Genomic DNA, 18,438 nt, shown 5'->3' on the forward strand with positions numbered 1-18,438 from the left:
CAAGACTGAAATGTTAGTCTGAAAGGGCCAAACATTCAATATTACGCCCTATTAAAATGTTAGTCTTGGTTTAAAAATTTTGAAAATATTTTTTTCGAAAAGATCGGAATGTTTCATATTTCACCATTGTAAATCGAACCATTAGTTGCTGAGATATCGACGTTAGAAAATGGGTTGTTTGGGTGAAACATAAAAAACTTCAAATTTCCTGTTTTTAAACCTTTGCATGGTAATATCTCAGCAACTAAGGGTCGTATCAACAAAGTTCAAAAAAGCAAAATATAGGGAATTTTCTCAGCTCAGCTTGAAAACAATGCACTATATCAAAATTTCACTTGAATACTTTTTGATTGCAAATTTGATTTTACATCGAAAAATGAAGTTGAAATTTTTTTGCGACCAATATTTTGATTTTTTGAAAAGAATCAGTATTGATTCAAAAATTCAAAACACGGTCAAAAAATTTTTGCACAACCTGAATATTTCTGAAAAGTTGGCATTTGATGTCCTCTAAAACACATAAAAAAAATAAAAATAAAAATAGTGTTTTTTTGCAAATCATGTTTTAGTGACAATAAGTTAACTAAAAAATCACCAATTTTTTTACCGTTTATCATATTTTCCAGTGTAGTCCGTATCCATACCTGCAACTTTGCCGAAGACACCAAATCGATCAAAAAATTCCTTCAAAATATAAAGATTTTTGAATTTTCCTACATAATTTTTATATGGACAGCTGCCAAATTTGTATGGAAAATTATATGGACAAACTAATAATGCAAAATGTCTTCTTTGGGCACACCGAAGGCACCAAAAAAGTTTCAGTCGGATTAAAAAAATACAAAAATTAAAATTGAAGAAAAAGACCGATTTAGTAGAGAATTGCTCATGTACAAGCTCAAACCACGAACATTCCGACCTAGCCGGAATTGAGCAATCACTGAGTTGACAAAATCCGGTGACAGGTGAAACCGCTATCCAAGCGATGAGGATTATCAAGTATACTGACATGTTGCCAAACGCAGTAATAAACCTTGCTCAACATGAGAATTACACTCTTTATAAATCGTTTAACACAAACTTGTCAACCTATTCAAAGCAAAATCATAGCTTATAGCTTATAATTTTCGAATATACGAGCAATAAATATCTTTATAAATCATTTACCTCGAACTATTATACAATCGTAGAATACAGACATGGGGGAACAGGGGGGAGAGTTCAAAAAACAAAATTGAAACACATGTAACTCCTAGAAGTAGCAACTCTGAGTCGGTTGATAGTTTTTAACCATTTCAAGTAGCTAAAAAATTAATGATTTTTATTTTTATTATTTTTAGCGTAACGTGTTTCCACTGCGACATTATATCTGCATTCATATTTTTCACTCCTGTATAGTTCTAAATGGTGGCAAACACATCTCTTGTCAAGTTCAGGCACAATTTTGCGCAGTATCAACCTAGTACCTTTGGGCACCTTATTGGACAAATCCTCTACAAGCAGCTGATCATAATTTTCGATGAAAGTCAACCTTAACTGTTCATGCGCAAAATAATTACACTTTTTTCCTTGGTTTTTCGTCACTTTATCACGTTTAAAGCATGAAACTAATGAACCATTACTAGATTGGTGAAATTGTATCAAAAAGGTTAAATGTATGCCTGGATTCATGTTTGAACCGCAGCTAACACCCAGCTGAAAAGAGTTGATAGGTTCTTCGAACGTAGAAAATCTCACGCGCACGCAGTTCCTTTCAAAAGGGTTGTACAGAAAGTTAAACAAGTGGTGGGGATCGGTTATTCGAGGCATGTTCTGCTCCACTGGGACAAAGAGGATATCATGTACTAGCTCAGCCCACGAACATTCCGACGCGTTCGAAATTGAGCAATCATCGAGTTGACAAAATCCGGTGACAGGCGGAACCGCTATCCAAGCGATGAGGATTACCAAGTATACTGACATGTTGCCCAAACGCGAATGACTAAGATTTCACAAAGTCGGTGTAACGTAAATTGGAGCATTTAAGTTATTATTTAATTATGAAATCCACATTTTCTTAACACACAGTAATAAACCTTGCTCAACATGAGAACTACACTCTTTATAAATCGTTTAACACAAATTTGGCAACGCCTTCAAAGCATGTACCTTATAATTTTCGAATATGCGAGTAATCACCATCTGCACACACAAAACACACACCACATCATAACTGTTTCGGAGCATTCGGATACGGTATGTCCACGTATCCTTCCTTCCCTGTACATTCTGTGAAATGTGATCCGTTCACAGAATCATGATCACGACGATTGGTCGCAGTGACATCGAGAATCTAATTAAAATACATTGCTATTACACACGCTTAGAATGCATAAAAAATGCTAATCGCTGCCTACTCAGCCGAGATTCTCGACTTGTTGAATCTTGAAAAAACATTGTAATCCTTGTGAAATGCATCACGAACTTGCAGTGAGGAAGCTTGTAAACGCCACCACTGACAAAGCAGTAGCGAAGGACTCGCGAGATGCTGAGCTGAGATAGTTCGGCACCGCACTGGGGGTTAGTTGCGAAAGTAAGCATGTTCCAGCAGACAAAAGTGAAAGACCCCCTGCGCAAAAGGAACCGAACCGAGCCCGCCTGGCAATTATTTCATTTGTTTCAATTTATCTTGTCACGGGGGACTGACTTGTCAAGTTGATGCTGTCGTGCTATCAAATTAATTTAAGAACGCTATTTTGTGCAGCTCACAATGCCTCACCATTTGACCTTCACAGATCCCAAAAAGTCGATTTCAATCCTGAGATATTCTACAAAAACTAAAAAAAAAAACTCCGTGACAACAGTTCACTTTTCATGTGAAAGAAGTTTCAATCTTGCCGTGCTATCTTAACACAGCCTGAAAATGGATGTAAATGCGACCACTGGTCTAAGAGATTTCAGGTCAGAACGCGTTTGACACACGTACAAGTCCGACTACCGTAAACATTAGCAATCGTAACTCGGGACTCCAGCAACCAACTTCAACCAAACTTCGGGACAATGCGCAGAACGGTCAGCCAAAACAAAACGTATTTGTTATTGTTTACATTGCGTGCTTTCGCTATTGTTTATTCAAGGTCAAACAGTAAAACGCGATTTTCTCGGAACGTCAAAAAGCGACGTACGACAAGTTAGCACGACGGCGTCGATATTACATCAGGGAATGGTGAATATTCATCAAGTTTTGGTGAAGTTTCGTCAAGTTCACATTTTTAAACATTTTTTAGTTAAAAAAGATGTAATATTGAACCAACCAAATGTTCAACCATCCAAAATTCAACATTTTTTGTTTTTCTGTTTTGTTGTTTTGATGTGTGGAAATTGTCTGAAAAAATATTTTAAAATAAAAAAAACTTTGTTTCGCTAAAATGCCAAGAGAGCACAACGGCAACTGCAAAACAATAACACTGGACATGTCGCACAGTTTTGTTGCACGGCGATGCAGTCACTGCGATAAATTGACGCGTGTTTGAGTCACAACAGCGAACGCGGGGAGATCGCTTGTCGCGATCGATAATGACAGATGTAATTTTTATAGAGTGATGCGGTGATGGTGGATGGAATGTTTTCGTTAGAAACCTTGTCGTGGTGAAAGTTGATTCTGGGGAAAAGATGGCGTCACTTGAATATTTTTGATTCGTGAGGGAATATACAATTAACATGATATGAAAAAACTTACATACATTGAGTGTAATTTTACCAGTCTGAAACAATGCTGTTTTAAGTTGGATTTCAATCAAAAAATATCGTTCAGATGCCTTGGAGTGCTTTTCCCCTGAACTGTATGTTCCAGTGGTAATAGCTTCACGACTATCCCTAACCTTGCACCCTATCGCCATGTTTGCCAACGAGACTTACTAATCGTTTTACAGTTCGTTCTGAGGGGGGAGGGGGACTCCTTCTCAGGTGTCGCGCCACAGACTTGCAGTACAGATCGAACGGGACAGATCATTGCGGGTCACGCGTTAGTACCAGGAATTGCCACGGTCGTAAATTATAGCGGCAGAGTTGTAGTGTTTGCTGCCCCTGTTAGGGTCCATCCTTATAAAAGTGCTTGGAAATTTGAGAAATTGAATTTTTGATAAAGAATCTAAAAAATAAAATTCGTTGAAAAAGTATAAAAATTTCTACAATTTGGCCGCTTACCCTAGACAACACTCAACCAATAGGGTAATAGATCACACCAAACCCCCCAAGACGACGACGTCAACGTCGAAGTAACGGGGTGTCACTAATGGGTTAATGGTGGTTTATTACCTCCCAGTATTAGAACTTGAATGTACGCGACCCGAGATTTTATTGTTTAATTGGAAATTAATTATTGTTTGATGCTTTTCCCCCTTCTTTGCAGATGTGCCCCGCGTGACTATGGACGCCAGAGAAAGGATATAACTACCAACTGTGAACCTATTAAAAAAGCGTTTATTGTCGTGAATCCATAGGTGAGTTTGCGGGTGGGATTTTCCCGCACTATGGCTTGCAATAGTTTTAAGTTCTGTACACCCACATTTAAGAGTCGAGAGAATCGTTCCCTCAAAATTTATTGAGAGTTCAATGCTAAACTCGAGACCAAACCATCAAAACAAATGTGTTCATTCGTGTATTGACACAATGAATCTCCAAAAAGTGTCATACATCGACTACTGACGACTCCTCGATCACCAAGCTGTGATGGCCGAGGCAGTGAGCCACTGGGTTAGTTTGTCAGAGGTCTCTGGTTCGAGTCCCGAAGTCGACACGTTTTTTTTTATGGATGAACTTTTTTGCAAATGAACCTCGAATGAACCGTTTTCTCGGTCATCTCGAGCCGTGTCCTTTGTGTAATTCTCTCGGACGAGCGCTGCCCAGTTTTGTGTGTAAGGTCCATTATAATTATGATAATTTCGGGGAAAAGTTGCGATTTAAACGTAAAGGTTTACTGAAATGAACGTAAAGTAGGTAGTTAATTCTGTATCCCATTTAAAGTGTAGTCCCGATTGGCCCCAATTGACGGTTGAAAGTTTGTCTTGAAATTTCGTACTTAAATAAGTAATAAGTAAGAAAATACAGCTTAAATTTTACTAAAAATAATCCCAACCAAGTATAACCGATACTGCAATCAAAAACGTATTTGCTGCAATCATTCCAAAAAATACCTTGAATAAGATTCAAAGAAACTGTCCAGAACATTTGGTGTCAGCTACAGAACAAGAGTGAACGTCATCATAATGTGGCCAGGTGAAATCTTTTTCGTTTTTCTATTGCCATCGATTGCTGGTGCCACGTTCATTGAGTTCAAACCATTCGATCGGGACTCAACTCGGCGCTCCTCTGTATCGTTTTTCTACGCAGACTTTTACAGAGATGCATTCCCGCCAGCCGTTCATGATTTCGCAGACATTGAATTCCCCCTCAAATACAATCCTTGTGTGGTGATGAATCCGAGCTACCCGCACGTGCAGGACCAGATGGACCTGTACGCTACCTGTGACTATGAAGACATATATCGATACAAGTTCACGCTGAACCGAACGGAACGCAAAGCCTTTGCACACGTGTCGAAAATGTCCACCGAGTTTGAATGCATCTACAAACCAATGTCTCAATTTGAAATGTCCTGGGACGGAATCAACTATACCGTTAGAAGTGAATTCAGTTACAGTGGTATTCAGCAAACGTTCGTGCGGTTTTTACAATATGAACTTGGCTGGAATTATGACAAAATTCGCACTGTGTACCCGATTATGGCCAGAGTCAATGAAACGAAAATTAATCAAATTAAAACGAAGGACTGCGCTTGTCTTAACAGTTCTAGTACAGAAAATCAAATGAAGATTTGGCATCATGAATGTGAAGGTTCGGGCTGTCGAAAGGTGTCGGACACGCTGCTTCTGTTAATTGTTTCATTGTTAGGTTTTTTCAAACAAACTATTTATTAAAGATGAAACAGAGCCTTACATTACGTGGCATTTGATTAATCAAGTATATTGGTTGATGTGTGTAAAATATGTTTTGAGATGTTGTGCAAAATTATTCAAATAAAGCATTTCGTAGCACTAAAAAAAATATCAAATTCCGAAACCGGTTATTTAATATATTTCATGGTTGAATAATATTACCTATCCTTCAATGTAATTTTAACTCATTTTTTTTTTTTGAAAAAACTGAAATTACACATAAGAAGACATAAGTTTTTAATTGGTTGAATTGTTTAAAATTTGTTTTGTGAATAGATTTGGACAAAAATGTGTATCTTTTATTTCACATAAGTGTAAGTAAAAAAAAAGAGTTATTACATTACACTACTCGACAAAACAAAACTTGTGTCAAGGGATTGACGATATCTCATCCGTTCCTGAGAGAAAAGGCATCCCCGAATCCGATGCAATCGACAGAATTTGATTTTATGTCCACGCGGACTGATGCGAATCTGGTAAATTTTTAACATAAAAATCGAACAATTTAAAAAAACCATGCGTCTCCTCCCAATTATATGAGCCATCTACAAGAATATGGAAGCGCCTGGTGCATAGCCATTTCCTTTAAGCACAACGGAAACAACCAATACAAATGTATAAAAAAGTTGTCAAGTTCTCGGGGTCCACAGCTAGCATTTTTGTACGATTATAAAAATAAATATTAAAAGTTTAAAATTAATTTATTTAAAAAACATATTTTTTGATTTATTTGTTTACTAAAATTTTATGTATCTCAAAGGTCTATAGGTACTTCGGGATGTCCATGGTCATCCAAGGACTGCCTGGAGTTAAGATCTACGAGTCTACCGCCGTAACAAGCAAGAGGTCGTCGGATTTTGACCCCGGATCTTGTGTGTATAGCATCAGTGCATATAATAGACTACTATATGAATGTGTTGGGATGTCCATGGTCATCCCAGGAGTCCCTGGAGTCTACGAGTCTACCGCCGTAACAAACAATAGGTCGCCGTTTGGCTTAAGTGGTAAGCAAGGATATACGCACAAGATTCGGGGTCAAAATAAGACGATCTCTTGCTTGATACGGCGGTAGACTCGTAGATCTTAACTCCAGAGAGTCCTCGGATGACCATGGACATCCCAACACATTCATATAGTAGTCTACCATATGCACTGATGCTATACGCACATGATCCGGGGTCAAAATCCGACGACCTCTTGCTTGTTACGGCGGTAGACTCGTAGATCTTAACTCCAGGGAGTCCTTGGATGACCATGGACATCCCAACACATTCATATAGTAGTCTACCATATGCACTGATGCTATACGCACATGATCCGGGGTCAAAATCCGACGACCTCTTGCTTGTTACGGCGGTAGACTCGTAGATCTTAACTCCAGGAGTCCATGGATGACCATGAACATCCCAACACATTCATATAGTAGTCTACCATATCCACTGATGCTATACGCACATGATCCGGGGTCAAAATCCGACGACCTCTTGCTTGTTGCGGCGGTAGACTCGTAGATCTTAACTCCAGGAGTCCTTGGATGACCATGAACATCCCAACACATTCATACAGTAGTCTACCATATCCACTGATGCTATACACACAAGATCCGGGGTCAAAATAAGACGACCTCTTGCTTGCTACGGCGGTAGACTCGTAGATCTTAACACCAGGAGTCCTCTGATGACCATGAACATCCCAACACATTCATACAGTAGTCTACCATATGCACTGATGCTATACACACAAGATCCGGGGTCAAAATAAGACGACCTCTTGCTTGTTACGGTGGTAGACTCGTAGATCTTAACTCCAGGAGTCCTCGGATGACCATGGACATCCCAACACATTCATATAGTAGTCTACCATATGCACTGATGCTATACGCACAAGATCTGGGGTTAAAATCCGACGACCTCTTGCTTGTTACGGCGGTAGACTCGTAGATCTTAACTCCAGGGAGTCCTTGGATGACCATGAACATCCCAACACATTCATATAGTAGTCTACCATATGCACTGATGCTATACGCACATGATCTGGGGTCAAAATCCGACGACCTCTTGCTTGTTACGGCGGTAGACTCGTAGATCTTAACTCCAGGGAGTCCTTGGATGACCATGAACATCCCAACACATTCATATAGTAGTCTACCATATCCACTGATGCTATACGCACATGATCCGGGGTCAAAATCCGACGACCTCTTGCTTGTTACGGCGGTAGACTCGTAGATCTTAACTCCAGGGAGTCCTTGGATGACCATGAACATCCCAACACATTCATATAGTAGTCTACCATATCCACTGATGCTATACACACAAGATCCGGGGTCAAAATCCGACGACCTCTTGCTTGTTACGGCGGTAGACTCGTAGATCTTAACTCCAGGGAGTCCATGGATGACCATGAACATCCCAACACATTCATATAGTAGTCTACCATATGCACTGATGCTATACGCACATGATCCGGGGTCAAAATCCGACGACCTCTTGCTTGTTACGGTGGTAGACTCGTAGATCTTAACTCCAGGGAGTCCTTGGATGACCATGAACATCCCAACACATTCATATAGTAGTCTACCATATCCACTGATGCTATACGCACATGATCCGGGGTCAAAATCCGACGACCTCTTGCTTGTTGCGGCGGTAGACTCGTAGATCTTAACTCCAGGGAGTCCTTGGATGACCATGAACATCCCAACACATTCATACAGTAGTCTACCATATCCACTGATGCTATACACACAAGATCCGGGGTCAAAATAAGACGACCTCTTGCTTGCTACGGCGGTAGACTCGTAGATCTTAACACCAGGGAGTCCTCTGATGACCATGAACATCCCAACACATTCATACAGTAGTCTACCATATGCACTGATGCTATACACACAAGATCCGGGGTCAAAATAAGACGACCTCTTGCTTGTTACGGTGGTAGACTCGTAGATCTTAACTCCAGGGAGTCCTCGGATGACCATGGACATCCCAACACATTCATATAGTAGTCTACCATATCCACTGATGCTATACGCACAAGATCTGGGGTTAAAATCCGACGACCTCTTGCTTGTTACGGCGGTAGACTCGTAGATCTTAACTCCAGGGAGTCCTTGGATGACCATGAACATCCCAACACATTCATATAGTAGTCTACCATATGCACTGATGCTATACGCACATGATCTGGGGTCAAAATCCGACGACCTCTTGCTTGTTACGGCGGTAGACTCGTAGATCTTAACTCCAGGGAGTCCTTGGATGACCATGAACATCCCAACACATTCATATAGTAGTCTACCATATCCACTGATGCTATACGCACATGATCCGGGGTCAAAATCCGACGACCTCTTGCTTGTTACGGCGGTAGACTCGTAGATCTTAACTCCAGGGAGTCCTTGGATGACCATGAACATCCCAACACATTCATATAGTAGTCTACCATATGCACTGATGCTATACGCACATGATCCGGGGTCAAAATCCGACGACCTCTTGCTTGTTACGGCGGTAGACTCGTAGATCTTAACTCCAGGGAGTCCTTGGATGACCATGGACATCCCAACACATTCATATAGTAGTCTACCATATGCACTGATGCTATACGCACATGATCCGGGGTCAAAATCCGACGACCTCTTGCTTGTTACGGCGGTAGACTCGTAGATCTTAACTCCAGGGAGTCCATGGATGACCATGAACATCCCAACACATTCATATAGTAGTCTACCATATGCACTGATGCTATACGCACATGATCCGGGGTCAAAATCCGACGACCTCTTGCTTGTTACGGTGGTAGACTCGTAGATCTTAACTCCAGGGAGTCCTTGGATGACCATGAACATCCCAACACATTCATATAGTAGTCTACCATATCCACTGATGCTATACGCACATGATCCGGGGTCAAAATCCGACGACCTCTTGCTTGTTGCGGCGGTAGACTCGTAGATCTTAACTCCAGGGAGTCCTTGGATGACCATGAACATCCCAACACATTCATACAGTAGTCTACCATATCCACTGATGCTATACACACAAGATCCGGGGTCAAAATAAGACGACCTCTTGCTTGCTACGGCGGTAGACTCGTAGATCTTAACACCAGGGAGTCCTCTGATGACCATGAACATCCCAACACATTCATACAGTAGTCTACCATATGCACTGATGCTATACACACAAGATCCGGGGTCAAAATAAGACGACCTCTTGCTTGTTACGGTGGTAGACTCGTAGATCTTAACTCCAGGGAGTCCTCGGATGACCATGGACATCCCAACACATTCATATAGTAGTCTACCATATGCACTGATGCTATACGCACAAGATCTGGGGTTAAAATCCGACGACCTCTTGCTTGTTACGGCGGTAGACTCGTAGATCTTAACTCCAGGGAGTCCTTGGATGACCATGAACATCCCAACACATTCATATAGTAGTCTACCATATGCACTGATGCTATACGCACATGATCTGGGGTCAAAATCCGACGACCTCTTGCTTGTTACGGCGGTAGACTCGTAGATCTTAACTCCAGGGAGTCCTTGGATGACCATGAACATCCCAACACATTCATATAGTAGTCTACCATATCCACTGATGCTATACGCACATGATCCGGGGTCAAAATCCGACGACCTCTTGCTTGTTACGGCGGTAGACTCGTAGATCTTAACTCCAGGAGTCCTTGGATGACCATGAACATCCCAACACATTCATATAGTAGTCTACCATATGCACTGATGCTATACGCACATGATCCGGGGTCAAAATCCGACGACCTCTTGCTTGTTACGGCGGTAGACTCGTAGATCTTAACTCCAGGAGTCCTTGGATGACCATGGACATCCCAACACATTCATATAGTAGTCTACCATATGCACTGATGCTATACGCACATGATCCGGGGTCAAAATCCGACGACCTCTTGCTTGTTACGGCGGTAGACTCGTAGATCTTAACTCCAGGAGTCCATGGATGACCATGAACATCCCAACACATTCATATAGTAGTCTACCATATGCACTGATGCTATACGCACATGATCCGGGGTCAAAATCCGACGACCTCTTGCTTGTTACGGTGGTAGACTCGTAGATCTTAACTCCAGGAGTCCTTGGATGACCATGAACATCCCAACACATTCATATAGTAGTCTACCATATCCACTGATGCTATACGCACATGATCCGGGGTCAAAATCCGACGACCTCTTGCTTGTTGCGGCGGTAGACTCGTAGATCTTAACTCCAGGGAGTCCTTGGATGACCATGAACATCCCAACACATTCATACAGTAGTCTACCATATCCACTGATGCTATACACACAAGATCCGGGGTCAAAATAAGACGACCTCTTGCTTGCTACGGCGGTAGACTCGTAGATCTTAACACCAGGAGTCCTCTGATGACCATGAACATCCCAACACATTCATACAGTAGTCTACCATATGCACTGATGCTATACACACAAGATCCGGGGTCAAAATAAGACGACCTCTTGCTTGTTACGGTGGTAGACTCGTAGATCTTAACTCAGGGAGTCCTCGGATGACCATGGACATCCCAACACATTCATATAGTAGTCTACCATATGCACTGATGCTATACGCACAAGATCTGGGGTTAAAATCCGACGACCTCTTGCTTGTTACGGCGGTAGACTCGTAGATCTTAACTCCAGGGAGTCCTTGGATGACCATGAACATCCCAACACATTCATATAGTAGTCTACCATATGCACTGATGCTATACGCACATGATCTGGGGTCAAAATCCGACGACCTCTTGCTTGTTACGGCGGTAGACTCGTAGATCTTAACTCCAGGGAGTCCTTGGATGACCATGAACATCCCAACACATTCATATAGTAGTCTACCATATCCACTGATGCTATACGCACATGATCCGGGGTCAAAATCCGACGACCTCTTGCTTGTTACGGCGGTAGACTCGTAGATCTTAACTCCAGGGAGTCCTTGGATGACCATGAACATCCCAACACATTCATATAGTAGTCTACCATATCCACTGATGCTATACGCACATGATCCGGGGTCAAAATCCGACGACCTCTTGCTTGTTACGGCGGTAGACTCGTAGATCTTAACTCCAGGGAGTCCTTGGATGACCATGGACATCCCAACACATTCATATAGTAGTCTACCATATGCACTGATGCTATACGCACAAGATCCGGGGTCAAAATCCGACGACCTCTTGCTTGTTACTGCGGTAGACTCGTAGATCTTAACTCCAGGCAGTCCTTGGATGACCATGGACATCCCGAAATACCCATAGACCTTTGAGATACATAAAATTTCAGTAAACAAATAAATCAAAAAATATGTTTTTTAAATAAATTAATTTTAAACTTTTAATATTTATTTTTTATAATCGTACAAAAAATGCTAGCTGTGGACCCCCGAGAACTTGACAACTTTTTATACATTTGTATTGGTTGTTTCCGTTGTGCTTAAAGGAAATGGCTATGCACCAGGCGCTTCCATATTCTTGTAGATGGCTCATATAATTGGGAGGAGACGCATGTTTTTTTTTTAAATTGTTCGATTTTTTATGTTAAAAAATTTACCAGATTCGCATCAGTCCACGTGGACATAAAATCAAATTCTGTCGATTGCATTACTGTTGCAAAACAGATATACTTGCGATGCATTTTTCTTTAAACTCCTATAGTTGATTAACGTTGTGATTAGATAAACCAAATTTGAAGAAATTTTTAGAGATGACTGTTTAATAAGGCAGACACACACACACGCATCACCTCTTCCATGATTTGCTCTCAGATGATTGCCGCCGCGCACAAGCAAGAAAGAGAGAAAAAAAGAAAGAAAAAAGCAGATCGTTCCTCTTTTCAGCATTGCTGCATGACCGAATCTATTTTTTTTTATTCGTTAAAAAAAAAGTCTTCACTCAAATGCATGGAAAATTAAACAAAAATAGAAGTTTTAAAAGGAATTCTGAGAGAATTGAGTAAAAAATTTTAACTGATAAAAAAAAAAAAAAAAAACAAAACTTTGAGTATACGCTTGACGAAGATTAATTCTATTATGAGTTTTGAATTTTGATAATTCAGTTGTATCATGAAATTATCAAAAATTTACCTTGAATATAGTATAAATTTATATTCAAGGTTAAAATTTCCAAAAACATGTTTTTTTTCAAATTTTACAAAAAGTTTTTAAAGAGTTAAATAAAATTAAAGGTTATATTTTTATCAGATTTTTCGTGACTGATGTATGCTGCCCTGCAAAGATGAGAAAACAAGGGAATTTAGCCACGGCGTGTTTTCTAGAACAAACATTTCGAGAAAAAATAGTCATCGCTATGTGTATTATAAGAAATTTTCTCAACTTTCCAATGCTTCTAAGAGCGAAATGTTTCAGCGGGAAATTTTCGAGATAACTATTTTTTAAATTTTTTTGTTCTAAATTCCTTCATTATTTTTTGTAAACTTTATAATAACTACTCTGCAAACTTGTCAAATGATGTTTTTTATGTGTCATTTACTCATCAAAGTGTACAAAATTAGTCAACAAACAACTTTGTAGAAGGTTGCAAATCGCTAAACATTTTAAAAATTAAGTTCATCCGAGTTTTTAAATATATAGGATTTATTCAGAAATGAAAATCAGAAAACCACATTTAAAAATAATTTTACAAGAATTAAAAGATAATAACACAATTTTTGTGTACAAATATCACGTGTCTGCTCGGATTTAGCTTGAATTAAGCTGATAAATCCGATTTTTTAACAGTTTTGAGATTAGTAAGGGTATCTAGATTTTTAAGAAAAAAAATATCATATTTTCTTGACCGATTATTAATCAGTTGCATGGATACAAAACATTTAAATGCATTTTGAACATTAAATCTTTTTGTTTTCGTTATTTCATACTCATGAGAATATGACTTTTGAAGCTTGCAACAGTAATTTGCAGTACAATTTCGATTTTAAATCACCTTTTGAATCAGGGATAGAATAATCGCAAAAAAATCATTTTCGCTTGCGAACTTTCTTCACCCACGAAAGAGAGAGGAGGCAAATCACGCAAAAGAAAATCGCTCCCGAACTTCTCCAAAAAATCAATCTGTGGATGATTTTTTTTTGTGATTTCCCTCGTTAGCATCACTTAAAATTATTTATTTCGCTTTGTTTACACTAATTGCCCAACAACAAAAAGTGACAGTTCATTTTTCGACCTGTGACGTACCACATGCAAGTGTAGTAGTGAAAAAGGTGTTCCGCCGAATAATCAAGATAATGATTTTTTTGGATTCCTTTTACCGATCTTTCGTGCGCGAGAGAGGAGAGCCATGCTCCTTTTGGATTTTTTCTCTTGATGAACGTCCAAAGATTTTCTTTTGATGATGATTATTCCATCGCTGTTTTGGATACATGTTTGCTTTAAGAAATATCATATTTATTCATAAAATCCATTAATAAACTTAACAATCTCAAACCTGCAAAAAAAATCGTTTGTATCAGCTCAGTAAGAGCAGACACGTGATATTTGCACACAAAAATTATGTAATTATCTTTTATTCTTGTAAAAAATATTTTTGGTACGGTTTTATGATTTTCATTTCTGAATAAAACCCATATATTTAAAAACTCGGTTAAACTTAATTTCAAAAATGTTTAGCGATCTGAAACCTTCTACAAAATTGTTTCTTGCCTTATTTTGCACATTTTGATGAGTAAATGACACATAAAAAACATCAATTGACAAGTTTCCAGAATAGTTATTATCAAGTTTATAATAAATATTAATGGAATTTAGAACAAAAAACTTAAAATACAGATATCTCAGAAATTTACCGATGAAAAATCTTGCTCTTAGAAGCATTGGAAAGCTGAGAAAATTTCCTATAAGACACATTTGACAGTAGCGATGACTATTTTTTTTCCTTAAGGTTGCCCAGAAAACACGCCGTGTATGCCTTTGAATTTTTCAACCAAATTGACTTAAAATTTCTCTTATTCTTGACTTATTATTATTGATATTTTTTTCTACTTTGAGCATTGTTATATCAATTTGACGAATTTTGATCCACTAGAATTAAGACTGTTATGTAAATAAAACAAATTAGTAGCATAAACAAAAGTATTTCCAAGCGAAATTAAAAAAAAAGATGTACAATCATTTTTAAACATCTCGAAATAGAGTATGTTAAGGCACTTTTAGATGCAAACTCGAGTGGTCAAGATCAGGCCTGAGATGCCGGTGTTCGCCATTGAAATAGAAAAAAAAGATAAAATCAAAACAAAAACAAACCAAAAGTAAGGAAGAAAACAAATGGCACGCAATACCAAGGAAAGCACCGTCAGTCAATGCCATTTCAGCGTTGTAAACAAGCCATTGCACGTTCACTGCACATCGGATTCGGTCAATGGATTGGGTGAATGGTTTGCTTGTGAAAGGGGAGTTGGGGTTCAGTGGATTGGTTGAATTTTGCTGGTATGATTTTTTTCAAATATCTTTTTTATTTGTAATTAAACTTATTTTTAAAAAACCTTTCTGATGACGTAATTATGTTCCTTTTTTCATTTTCCTTTCAAAAAATCGAATTGAAATGGAGTTGAATTGCACCTTAAGTGCGTCCCCAAGGCCCTTGCTTTTCCCTCTCTCTCTCTTTTTCTTTCTATGTGTCTCTGTCTCTGCCTCACTTGCACTGATTGTTTTGCGAAGAAGGTTAAGGTGATGCTTCAATCCACTTGAAGATTGCTGTTGTTGTTTTACCGTGCAAGTTCCGCTCTTGATGATGGTTTGTTTGGCTCCCTTCGGGGTTCGATGTTCGATCCATCAAACCCACGGCTCGCAGAAGACTTTGCCACTGTCAGAGAAAGTGATTTGCCGCAGAGAGTGAATGGTGCATTTTGTAGTTTTTTCGAGAAATCTTATGAGTTTGTGAAACTTTTGAAAATGATGAAAATGTTAGCCTCAGTATGACGTATTCCAAAAAGAAAAGAAAATTTCAAAGAAAAAAAAAATCTGCAAATAAGTTCAACCACCGACCCCATCGAGCTCCCTCATTTTTCCTTCATTTTCCTCTCGATATTATCTCAGAGCGGAGCAGCAAGTGATGAGCAACATTCCACTAGTTTGCCTGTTTTTCTCGCGCCAATTCTACTGCACATTCCGTTCGAATGCCAGTGCCTATGGAACCATCCCTCGGTGCTTGGTCATTAACACTCCGAACATGCCACGGATCGGTCGTCGGTGTGGGAAAGATGCCTCCTAATCCGTGATTTTGTTTTGCTCACCAACTTCGTCAAGCTCTCCATGTTCTCCTCCCACTCGGTGCATCGAGTTTGGAGTAACTTTTGAAAAGGGCGAGGATGTAGTTTTTTTTAAGTTGTCAAGTTCACTGCAAAAAAAAAACTCGCACATTTTGCTTCATGGAATGCCGTAAGTAACTTGCTCCTCCGGAACTCACATCGCCTTGATACGATAAGACTTGAAGATTTTCTCTTTGCGATTCAATGGTCGTTCGTTCGTTGACGTCGTTCATCAACCGGTCGAGAGTGCAAATGGTTGCCGTTGTGCTGGCTGGTCTCATAGTGAAGGCTCCAGTTGGGGTTTAAAGCGAACCCACGGTGCTCAAAATACCGTTATTATGAAAAAAATATGCACTCCGAGATTTTGGGGTCTATCGATTCCATACACCATAGCGCATCTCTGTGCAAAAAATAAAAACATTCGCTGATGTAGTTTTCGAGATACAGCCATTTTAAAATGTTATTTCCGATTTTTTCAAAGAAAATTTATAAAATCAATACAATTTCAGCATTTGTAAGAATATGCAATCCGAGATAATGATAAATTTTGCTTATATGACTGTCAAGCATCTCTGGGCTAAGTTTCAGAAGGTTTGCTGATGTTGTTTTTGAGGAACAGCCGAATTAATTTGCTTTTTCGACTTTTAACGCCGATTAAATAGATTTTCTTTGAAAAAGTCGGAAATAACATTTTAAAATGGCTGTATCTCGAGAACTATATCAGCAAACCTTCTGAAACTTGGCCCAGAGATACTTGACAGTCATATGAAGCAAAAAACTTCTTTATCTCGAAATGCATATTCTTTAAAGTGCTAAAATTGTATTGATTTTATGGATTTTCTTTGAAAAAATCGGAAATAACATTTTAAAATGGCTGTATCTCGAGAACTACATCAGCAAACCTTCTGAAACTTGGTCCAGAGATACTTGACAGTCATATGAAGCTAAAAACACCTTTATCTCGAAATGCATATTCTTTAAAGTGCTGAAATTGTATTGATTGTTTTGGTTTTCTTATTAAAAATCGGATGTAACATCTTAAAAGGGCTGTATCTCGAAAACTACATCAGCGAATGTTTTTATTTTTTGCACAGAGATGCGCTATGGTGTAAGGAATCGATAGACCCCAAAATCTCGGAGTGCATATTTGGAATGGCTTTTCTCAAAATCAGCATTTTTTTTATTTTTCTCAAACTTTGTAGAATCTTTCCCTATGAAGTTGAGTTGAAGTGAGTTTTTTTTTCAAAAAGCTTTTTTCATTATTAAGACAACTGACAACGACGAGAACGTCATGAGAGAAAAACGAACCAAAAATGCAGCACGACAGTAACTACGCTTCTATTTGACGATGACGATGAGAGACCATTGCCACTGATATTGGTAGCTAGTATTAGTACCACATCGGCACCACGGTCTATAACCGGATGAAATCGAGAGTGAAATGGCCTCAGTTGCGAAAAGCTTCCCATTCATGTTGGCCAAACCAGGAGGAGGGAGAAAGTGCAACGACTTTTAAGTTTTTTTTTTTCGTTTCTATGAAATACTCTTTTGTTGCTAGAAAATTCGCTGGAAGATGTTTGTTTTTTTTTTATTTACCTTAATTTTTTTATGCTGTTTAGGCTCGATTATCTGATCTGCTCGCAAAAAAATCAGTTCCGGTAATCGAACCACAAATTAAAAATACATATTTCTGTTCCGTCAGATTTTTACGATCTAGATGTCTCTGCAATCGGGTCACTCACCGTTGACAGATCCCTTTAAGGATTTCTAGACACTCAACCTCTCTTTTTTGTTCACTCTCTTTCCTGCCTTTGCGGGGCTGCGTCGTGCCAGCAATCCTTTGAATGCAGTCCTGGGGAAGGTGATCGGGATTCCGGTAAAATTCCAACGATCTAGTTCTGCGCGAACGAGAGAGGTGGTGAGAGCCAGATGACTGTGTGAGTGACTTTGCGTTGCGCCGAATAGTTCGGGGGCGCCAGGTTGACGGAGCAAAGGCGATCGCAGCGCTTAAATCTCCTCGACGGTGAGTGCGGTGTGTAAACGTTCACAACTAGATGGCCCTGGTGAGAAGTCCAACTGTCTTTGGTGCAACCACCCTCTCGTTGTGGGATAAAGTCGATGTCAAACTGTCGACGTTTTACGGTACGCTCGA

At 39.4% G+C, this 18,438-nt stretch overlaps 1 protein-coding gene across 4 annotated transcripts in view; it reads left to right on the forward strand.

The window, feature by feature from the left end:
- LOC6034088 (ecdysone-induced protein 74EF) overlaps nt 1-18,438 on the forward strand; it is a 340,530-nt gene that overhangs the window by 100,046 nt on the left and 222,046 nt on the right. For all 4 annotated transcript variants that reach the window (XM_038264233.1, XM_038264231.1, XM_001844405.2 and 1 more), the window contains exon 2: nt 4,391-4,481. The gene's annotated coding sequence lies outside the window, so the exon portion shown is untranslated. The remainder of the gene's footprint in view (nt 1-4,390; nt 4,482-18,438) is intronic.

The sequence above is a fragment of the Culex quinquefasciatus genome, chromosome 3 (genome assembly GCF_015732765.1).
Source record: "Culex quinquefasciatus strain JHB chromosome 3, VPISU_Cqui_1.0_pri_paternal, whole genome shotgun sequence".
NCBI classification, from domain to species: domain Eukaryota; kingdom Metazoa; phylum Arthropoda; class Insecta; order Diptera; family Culicidae; genus Culex; species Culex quinquefasciatus.